This window comes from Myripristis murdjan, chromosome 6 (assembly GCF_902150065.1).
Source record: "Myripristis murdjan chromosome 6, fMyrMur1.1, whole genome shotgun sequence".
Taxonomy (NCBI): domain Eukaryota; kingdom Metazoa; phylum Chordata; class Actinopteri; order Holocentriformes; family Holocentridae; genus Myripristis; species Myripristis murdjan.
The window spans coordinates 13,344,484-13,354,332 of NC_043985.1; positions in this window are offsets into that span (position 1 = coordinate 13,344,484).

The following is a 9,849-nucleotide window of genomic DNA, read 5'->3' on the forward strand; positions in this document are numbered from 1 at the left end:
CTGAAAAATGATCAAAGCTCACTCTTTAATCGTCAACATTCACATTTTCAGAATGAGTTCATTTAACATGGAATTGCTCTACCTGACAGCAGTAGGCCTACCAGGCAGTATATATCATGCTTTTTTGACAGATATTTGTGAAATTGATATATTAAAAAAATCAAACAACTGGCAGAAACAGACAAAAAAAAAAAAAAAAAAAAAAAAACATATGGAAAATATAAAGTGTGTATGCATGTACCTGTTGCAGCCTAGTAAAGCACAGACACTTGGACCAATACACTGCTATCACATAATGAGTAGAAGAGAGGGCACATAGGTCTTGAATGTGCCCAGATTCAAGGATCCAAGTTCTAAAAATGGATTTTTGATCACTTAGAAAAATGTTGAACACAGACTCCTTAGTCCAGTTTATCTTGGATTTTAAGCATTTCTAAATCCCAATTGAGCCGACCACAGGAGCAGCTTAGGAAAAGTCAACTTTTACCACCCAGAGAATGTGTGATCCAATTCCACTGACACAACAAAAGAAATACTTGTGAAATTAATCAAAGTTATGAAATTTCAGCACACCGTATGATCAGAGGCAAACCTTGTCATCTCATGGCCTTACATCTGCTACTTTGCCCAGATTTGCAAACAATCACACAGTCAACTTTTTTTTTTTGTTATTTTGAAAAGTTGACAAAAGCCTTTTTTTTTTTTTTTTTTTTTTTTTGGCTCTTTTGCTCTAATGTGATCTTGGCTGAGGCGTATCAGTAAAGTGAAACTGAATCTATTATGCAGTTGGTGTGTGCCACTGCTATGCAAAGGTTAAAAAAAAAAGGACTTGGTCATTTTCCCTGCAGTAATCTATAACAACAATCTCCAATCCTCCAAGGATGTTATTCCTTACTGCCAAACTAATTAAGATCAGGCCCTGCAGTTTCCTGTGCAAAAAGGAGGGTAGGATGCGGGCAGTGGGAGCAGTGCATTTCACAGGACTTGAGATTTGTGTGTCCTGGCCTAGGAACAGCCATCTAGTAGTGCTCACACAGTATATTTTCATCTGTTGACAATCCAAACTGTACTTAAAGGACACACACTTAGTTGTAGACATTTCTCTCAGAAGGAAAAATGAGACTCCCTCTCCGGCCCTCGCTGATGCCCATTTGGCCACCTGCCTGTTAGTATCATAAGAGCTAAGTGCTCCTCCATATATTTGCATTATTATTATGATTTGAGCTTTTGCCGTTTTGTTTGGCCATTGAATACAGAGCACACTGCTCATGTCCTCACTGAACTTTTTACAAATATTACTGTATGTGAACTTCCATGTAGTGGATGAAAAATTACATTAAATCTCTGCTGAGGCGCCCGTGGGATGCCATGTTGGATCATTTGGAGGAAAAGTTAATGTTGACCATCCATCTCCTCAAAATGTAATACAGTCATATGTAATTGGTATAAAGAATCAGGACAAATTTGATATGTTACAGCCACTGTAGGTGCCTCCACCATACTCGTGGTGACCGGTCCAGATGTACAGCAGGTAAAGGAGCTACAGTGCTGTAGATCCAGTGCTGTATCCACTCCACAGTTCAAGAGATCGTGGACCCTACATGCATAGCTAAGCAAAGCATGTGCCAGCAAGCTACTGTGCGCCAAACACAATCACCAGTCCTGCCCAAAGCGAAATTTATCCACTGTCCCCGAGCACTGCCCTGGCTCTCCAACCATAGGGCCTTCAAGAAGCCCTTGCAACTCGATACTTCAACAATTAAGGGGATTACATTGAGCCAACGAATCCATCCTGAAAAAGTTTGCCTAGTTTACAGACAATGATGCACTGTGATATAGTATCAGAATTTTCATCTAATTTTCTCTAGGTTCTGGCGATGATAGGTTTGATATGAGTAGGTGCATGTAATTCACGGTTTGATACCAGATTATCTTGTTTTAAGTGCCTACATGGCTGAATCAAATGGCCAGTGGCTCACGACGAACAGCGAGGGTAACCTCACACAGGTGACTGCCAGACTCTTGAGTTAACAGGAAAGAAATATTTCCGTGCTTAGCTTGGCCGAGGCTCTCAACAGACCTGCCTCTGCTTAGTTTTTCTGTCCGCGTGGCTGAACACTGGTACCTGACCAGTATGGGAAAAGCCAAAGACTTTTCAAAAGCCTCCTGTGATGTGTCGGTTGTGACACCGCCATGCCCCTCAACTGTTTCCTCTCTTTCCCGGATGCCTGTGCTCTGAGCTCACAGCCCCCTCGCTCAAGCAAAATTGCCATTTGGAGGCATGGGCATTAACCGTGCCTAATGAATGAGGAGACAATCAACAGAGACTCACCAGCACTTACAGGCCAGATCAGCAAACATGCTAACAGCTCAATGCATTCAACATTTTGCTGCAATTACTGGCAAGGTCTGTTTTGAATTCAGCACAAAAAAGAGCAGAGAGAGGATTTTACCAAATGAGACATGAGACATCCTTGGGGACCTGCTGATGAGACTGAAATTATTGTTTGGTATCATTTAGTATAAAGTTTTTGTTAAGTGGTAATGACTTTTAGCTCTGAAATGTGAAACTAAAGCAGCAAGCACACATTCCCTAAAACCTAGCACTTCCCCTGATATGATCTTATTTATGCAAACCTGAAAAATGAAACTTTTATTTCCATCCATCTGCTGGACTGGGGCACTCTTTGGCTGGAGTTTTATCAGAATATTTTGTCCGTGGCCTCAGACGTGCACCATCTGGAAATGACACTTATCGGCATGTTTACTGTCCTTGATCATGGTGGTCTCGATAGGTCAACTCGTGTAGCAGCTCATAGTTTTGAGTAGTAAAACACCAGGGGCCTATCGATGCTCTGAAGCCTCACAGAGTGGCTCATCCGTGCCAGCGGTAAAGGACAAATGTGCCAAAGTCTGCTGGGTTTGGCTCTTTTCTCGCCCCCTGGCTTCCAGCACCGATGTATCCAGCTGAGGTACAATAATTTGACACCTCTTAAGCAGCAGGACCCTTTAGCGTGACAACCACTGCTTTGTTTTATATTCCTGCCTATTTTGAACGCAATAAAAAATTACAGTCAGCAACATCCAAACTGTGTTTTTATCCACTTTGGACTTTTGCCCCTCCCCACCCCCTTCAATCTCCTTTATCCCTCCCTTTCCTATGTGGGATTTAACGTACACTTTGTGGTAACCTTGCGAAGTTATCAGTTTTTTCTATGTTCTCTTACACTGAATAAAGGCTTGTTTCTGTGTGCCTGCTTGTTAAGACTTCAAGGACAGCTCCCTCCATCTGGCATTAAGTATTCCTGGTGCCAGTGTCGGGTTAACTGACACTCCTGCACTTAAATTAATGGCAGCGAACAGTCATCTCCCATGAGGTGCTCACCTTGGAAAAAATCACCCAGCCCCCTCATCCCCAATCATAGTGGTGCTCTTGCCACCCACTGAATGAAACCATGGGCATGAAAAGAGGGATTGTTTCACTATTCAGGCATATATATAAGGGCAAATGAAAATATGTAATACGCATGTCCTCGCTTGGATTTGCCCTCCTCCTGAATTCAACAAGATGTTGAGTGGTGGGAAGAGTAAAACATCACACAACTATATAAACACAGATTAATAAACGTCTTCTTTTGGATGGAAACATGCTATCAGATTCCTTGAATAAATTGATCCAAAAAAGTCTTGATTTTTGTCAAATGTCTGTTGTGATCCCATCAAAGGAAGAAGAAAAAGCCTTGGAGAAAAACTGCAATATTATGTCTTAACATTGATCCTGTAAATTTAGTTTATGGCTGAGATCTGGCCAAATTGTTTCAGTCCCTATCTTGTCTGGCTTACAAGGACTTCCCCAAGATATTTTTTTGATTAGGTGATACGGCACATGCACTGATGTGATTGAGGCGTGACTACATGATGAAAATTGCCTGCTCTATTTGTAATATTTATAACTGAATGTTTCATTCCAACAAGGTGAAATCTGTTTGTATGTTTTTCACTGGATGTTGTGTTTGATTTTGGTTGAGAGCTTTTTCGTGTTTGTCTGTGTCTTTGTGTCCCTAAGTCACTTTTAGCATCAGGATCAAACTATGTGTGAGTTAGAGCTTGTGATTAACAAAATGCAAAATGGTCACACCAATACGGCTTTGAGGAAAAGTGGGGACATCAGTAATGATTAAGGTAGCATCACTTGGTCACATAGTAAACCCAGGCCAATCATTTTCATCTGATATCAGACATGATAAAGATGTTGACTGAACTTGAAACCGAAATTCATAAGTCCTAGAGGCTATCTTCCTTCGTGTTCATAACTTACACTTCTCTGCAATATATGTCAGTTTAAGCATGTGAGCAGCACCAGTTTTAGAGAGAAATAGACATTCATATAATTTGGACATGCACATTATCAACTGCCTTATGAACCGCCAACCTGCTATGCCATTGAAGCCCTATGGAATTACTGTAGTGCTCCCACTGGATTTCCCAATTACCCATTTTATTATTTTACAGCATTCCAGGCACTGGTCGGGAGATAGTATATTTCTAACCAAAAAGAGACTGTAACATAAACATGGACTACATTACAGGTGAGTCCAGGGCAAAGAGAAGCACCCCTCAGAGCACAGGAGCGCAGCATCACACACCGTCCTCCTCTGAACCTCCTTCTCAATGGAAACCTAAACAGCTTTTTAAGAATGAAGAGGTTTTTCAATTTGTTGCTAAATATAGCCCGCACCAGTGGGAGGTGGCAGGTTCCAGAGCCATTTTCAACAAAGATGAGCCCCAGGTCCTGCCCAGGGCCCGGCGGGTGGTGACTGCCGGTGGTCCGCCTTTCTCTTATGCACCGGCTCTTAAGTAAACACTGCAATCCTGCGGTCAACTACAGCATGGCAACGAGCGAAAGGACCCACTGTGCAGTTACACACAGCTATGGTGTGTTGTCTCCTCCGCCCTACTCACCCCCTCACCCCCCTCCCCGTCCCAGAGGCCTGGGCAGGGGTCGAGGGCCAGCGACAGACCTTGATGTGTGATCCCAGAACCCTGCTGGGAACTCCTGGTGGGGGCACTGTTGGACTTCAGCTCCTGGGCCGCTCAGGTTGACCGTTTTCCACGTGGGAACAATGTCTAAATTAAGAACATAATACTGTTTATTGACATTTGGGGGATTCATTGTTTTGCTCCCCAAAGTATCTGTATCAGACAACACCAATAAAGTCTTTCAAGAGGAAGAATCTCCAAGATTAATGAATCATGATCCACTTTCAGATTTATTGAATTCAATTTTGAGTGTTATCAGTCAATTAGATTTTCAGCATGTATAAATTTTGTGAGAAGTTTACATTCCATTGCTTAAAGGTGAAGTATTGCGGTTTGATGATTAAATCTGGAGTTGGGATCAATGGAGCTTCTTCGAGGTTAAAATGACAATTGAGATCAATGCCGAATACATTCCAATGCATTTCTGTTATTTATGAAGCTAAAGTTATCAAATGATGAACCATAAATGTAAAAGGGAAAATGATATCAAGCACAGTTTAACTTTAGAGAAATTAAATTAATGGGGACTTTAGGACAATCTTTATATCAGCTAAGGTAATTTGTATGAAGTTGAAAGGATTATCACATTAGAGAATTCAGTGGTTTGCCCGTGTCCATGTGCATGACAGTCAGAAATGCCAAGTTCAGCCAGGAAATATCTGATATTAGAATGTGTTATCAAAGCGGCAGCCATCCCAGGATAATATCCCATTAATCACCAGGATCATATCCAATTAACTGCCAGATTAATCAACTGTCAGGACAACTGACAGCCCCAGTCTTTACCAAAGAGGGAAACAAGGGGCAACAGGTAGGCCTTTATTCATTGAGCTCTGTTCTTGCATTGCTGCCCTACACATGGAGATCATAATTTGGGGGAGTCTCAGTGGCTACCTGTAAGGACCACAGGGGTGGCAAATAGCAGGGCTGTGGCTTTCTGAGCTTCTTAGTGGTGCAAGCAGAAGGATTTACGGTAACTCTCAGACAAGCGTTCACAGCTTGGACTCTTGGCATGGATATGATATTGTCCCTGGCTGAGCATCAAACCCACTGAACTTGAGGTCCAAAAGTACCTACACAAAACCCTAGGATGTTTGAATGATAAATCGCCGACATTTAGTGGCAGAACAAAAAATATTGGCCTTGCTGGGGATATCAATTTTAATTTTAATTCATAGTGAGAATTCATACTGGGTGGCTTGATTGACCATAGATCATCTCCCGGCCTAATTGACATAGGCTATTCTTTGCTTTAGGCTATTATATGCGTTTTCCTGCAAATTCAGCACAGGTGCAATAGTGAAAAGCAATCCTGCAGTTCGGGAGGGCAACAAACGCCAGTGGGGGTGACACTGAATACAAACCATCATTTCAAGAGCTTTGACCATATTGTCTTCTCCTTCTGGGACATATAATTTATTTCTCTATGTAACTGAACCCTTTCTTAGTGCCTATTTTGGCTTGCCATTACCAATACTTATGTTTTTGATAAAAGAGAAGCCAGTTCCTTGAGATTTCCCGAGTGGAGTTCAATGATAAAACCATACAGCAAAAATAGCTCAAGAAGTTAAAACAACTAACATGCCATGAAGCATAATGGATAAGTTCAATTCACAGTAATTCTCTGTGTTTTACGAGGGATTAATACACTGAATTTGAGGATGTTTTTGAAATCACACAGTGTCATCTCACTCGTCTCACAAGTTCACGCCAAATTAAAGCAACATATACAAGGTTAATGCAGTATTTTATTAGGGTGCGAACTGCTGATGATGCCAAGGGGTGCTTTATAAAGCCACAGCGCTGAATTTAAGGTCGAAGAGGATGTGCGAAGCCAAATACACCAACCGCCACCCTGGAGAAAAAAGCCCTGCTGCTAATATTAGGGGAAGACTGATTACAGAGCTACTATTAGGTTTTGGCGTCAATTTTTGCAAGTCCAAAGTAGAAACGCCCTCAGTACTTCTCTTTGGTGTTCATGCCCTCGGTGCTCAATGGCACACTACATGATATTATGAAGAGCCAGACCAAACATGCCAAAGCAGACCACAGGGTTACTCACAGCCCCTGCACATTCTTTTGAGGGTGAAATGTGACCCAGTCCTATTTTTCAGCAGCTTGTCAGACTCAGTGTGGTGCACGGAGGTAAACTAGGAGGGAATAGTGTTGTCACCTTTCTGTAGCTCTTATGTTTTCTCGCTTACAAGATGGCAACTTCAGGTGGCAAAATGAGACCAGATGGGTGGTTTGCATGGCTGCTGACAGTCGGGGTGGAAATGGAAAGCCAAGAGGTACAATATCAGCAGTGGACAGTGAATTGTAATGTGATTATCCGTGAAGCTTTGTAACAAACTGGTAGGCATTCATAGGGATCTTAACCGTGCATCCCTATGGCACAGGAGTAAGTACTGCCACCACATGCATGAATATAATAACCTGTTTCAGACTGAACTTTATGTAATGTGTTGACATTACTAGCAGGGATCGATTCAGAAAAAAAAATCATTTAAGTAAGTAACTCAAGGATGTACATATAGACTTCAAAGTTGTTAACACTGCTTTCCTGGATGATGTCTGCACCAAAAACATTTTTCTATTTCCTACCTCTACACGTTTTGGAGAGCAAAGTCTTTGTTGGACAGCATCATCAGAGACTTGGATTGGAAAACACTGTGGGGCATTCAATATGTCTGAGCTTGTCATCAAATGAAGCTCATTTTGAAAAATGCTTGTTATGACTGCTGCTAACCGTATCCACCCACTCTGTGCCCAGTGAGAGGGGACAGAGCAGAGGAAGTCTTTCAGTCAGTCAGGTCATACTTCATCTCAGCAGGCTATCCTGCTGTCCACACTGGAGGACGGACAGCAGTGGAGCTCCAAGCGAAACTGCCACAAGAATCACAGAACACTAAGTCCTTTGCATACCCCAGTATAAACGGTGACAAATGCATAAGAGAAGAGTTGGAAGCCTATGAAACAAGAACCCCCCCCCCCCAAAAAAAACAACATTTTCTGACACGTTCAAATCATATTTTAAGAGACAGAAATAATACCTTTGGGAAGACATGAGGCATGTCATGACAGTGAGACACTTTATTCTCCCATTGAAATGTAAAATATATTTAAAAAATCACACTTGATCTATCTATCTTTGTCTAACCATCAACCCCAATACTTTTTTACTTTCAGGCCCCCAACTTGGCAAGTCAGGGCTCAATTGTGAGCGTGCGACTGGTAATTCTGACCTTGGCAATCATGTTTGTTCATTTCTGTATTATAATATTTCCCATTTGACATAAAAGCAGCCTATGTGCAGGCAGAGAGAGCAACAGTGATTATGATAGGATATTAACAGCAAGAGAGAGAGCAAGTTTTTCCCGGTCAAGAAAAAGGACAGTTGTAGCCCTCACTCAAAACATGCCTTTTCAGTGAATTACCATTGCATTATAGGCTATTATGGCTATTGTGGTAAACTGGTATCTCTGTTGCTTCTACCATCTTTTTTTACACCCTGTGTGACTGTTGACCTTGATTGCCTAGAAAGAAATTGTTGCTCTTTGATTCTGAGGAACTGATATCAAAACTTTATTATTGCTGTTATTGCTTTGAATATTTGAAAAAAACCTGTGTTGTTCAAGCTTGTGTAGATAACTTTTTTCCCCTCACAATTTTGACAAATCACCATTATACACAGATGATCTGAGCCAAACTAAATGCACTGAGAAAAAATCTGGTCCTTGATCCGGGTTGCTCCTGCAGCTGTAATCTCATTTCTTAAAATCCAGCTCGGTGTGAATAAATCAATCAATCACCTCAACAAACCATGACTACCTTAGTGCCAATCACATGCACATGCACTACTACTGTGCATGCTTGCTTCCTTCCTTGCACCTGAAAAACTCTGCCTAGCATAGTGTAGCTATGTAGTTCAACTTAGCTTACGTCTACAGAATATGCATCAGCACATGTGACTCTACTGAATCTCAGGTGCTGTTTGAGTTCAAATTTTCAACAATTCTGCCCATTCTGCAAAGTCACTTACACACATGTTACACTCCATTGTGGCTGCCCTGGAAACGTCTCAATGTGACATCATGTTGACAACATTTGTCCAGTTTTCTGCATGAATAAGAGAGAGAGAGAGAAAAAAAAAAACACCACAGAGCGACAAAATGGGCCCAGGAATGTGAGGTACATCACTAGTCACTCTGTCCGTTTTATGCTGGATTCTCCCTTTAAATTCATAAAACATGCAAGACTTGCTGATCAATGTGTGTGTGTTTGTTTCCAGTGCATCATCACCAGTGCTACCAGCTCCTCCAGCTGTTGATTCCTACCAGCCACAAACCTCCGAGCACAGCCACAAAAGAAGTTCACCTCCTCATTGACCAAAACTCACTATTTTTTTTTTCAAAGGGCTTTACTATCCAAGAAATACAGCCATCTTTACCACTGAAATAGATTTCAATAAATTTAAATTTCCGCAGCCACTTTCCCTCCATTTTGAGAACGTAATGAATTAGCAAACAAAGGCCTCAAAAGAATTCCTTCCCCTTTTTCTTTATTCAATGAATTACCGTTAACCACACAAGGAAAACAAAAGATGGCAAGTTTATTTTCCTGTGGTGTAGCCATTTCAACAGAGTGATTATTCACTGACACCACCTTCAAAGGTTCCTCAATCAAGGGTTTCAAGCACCACTGATAGTATTTAACTAAAGAGGGAACATGGCAGCACTGTGTATAACATTATAACATCACAATTTGTTAAGAATGACAACAGTATATTTTCAAAATGTTGTAGACCAA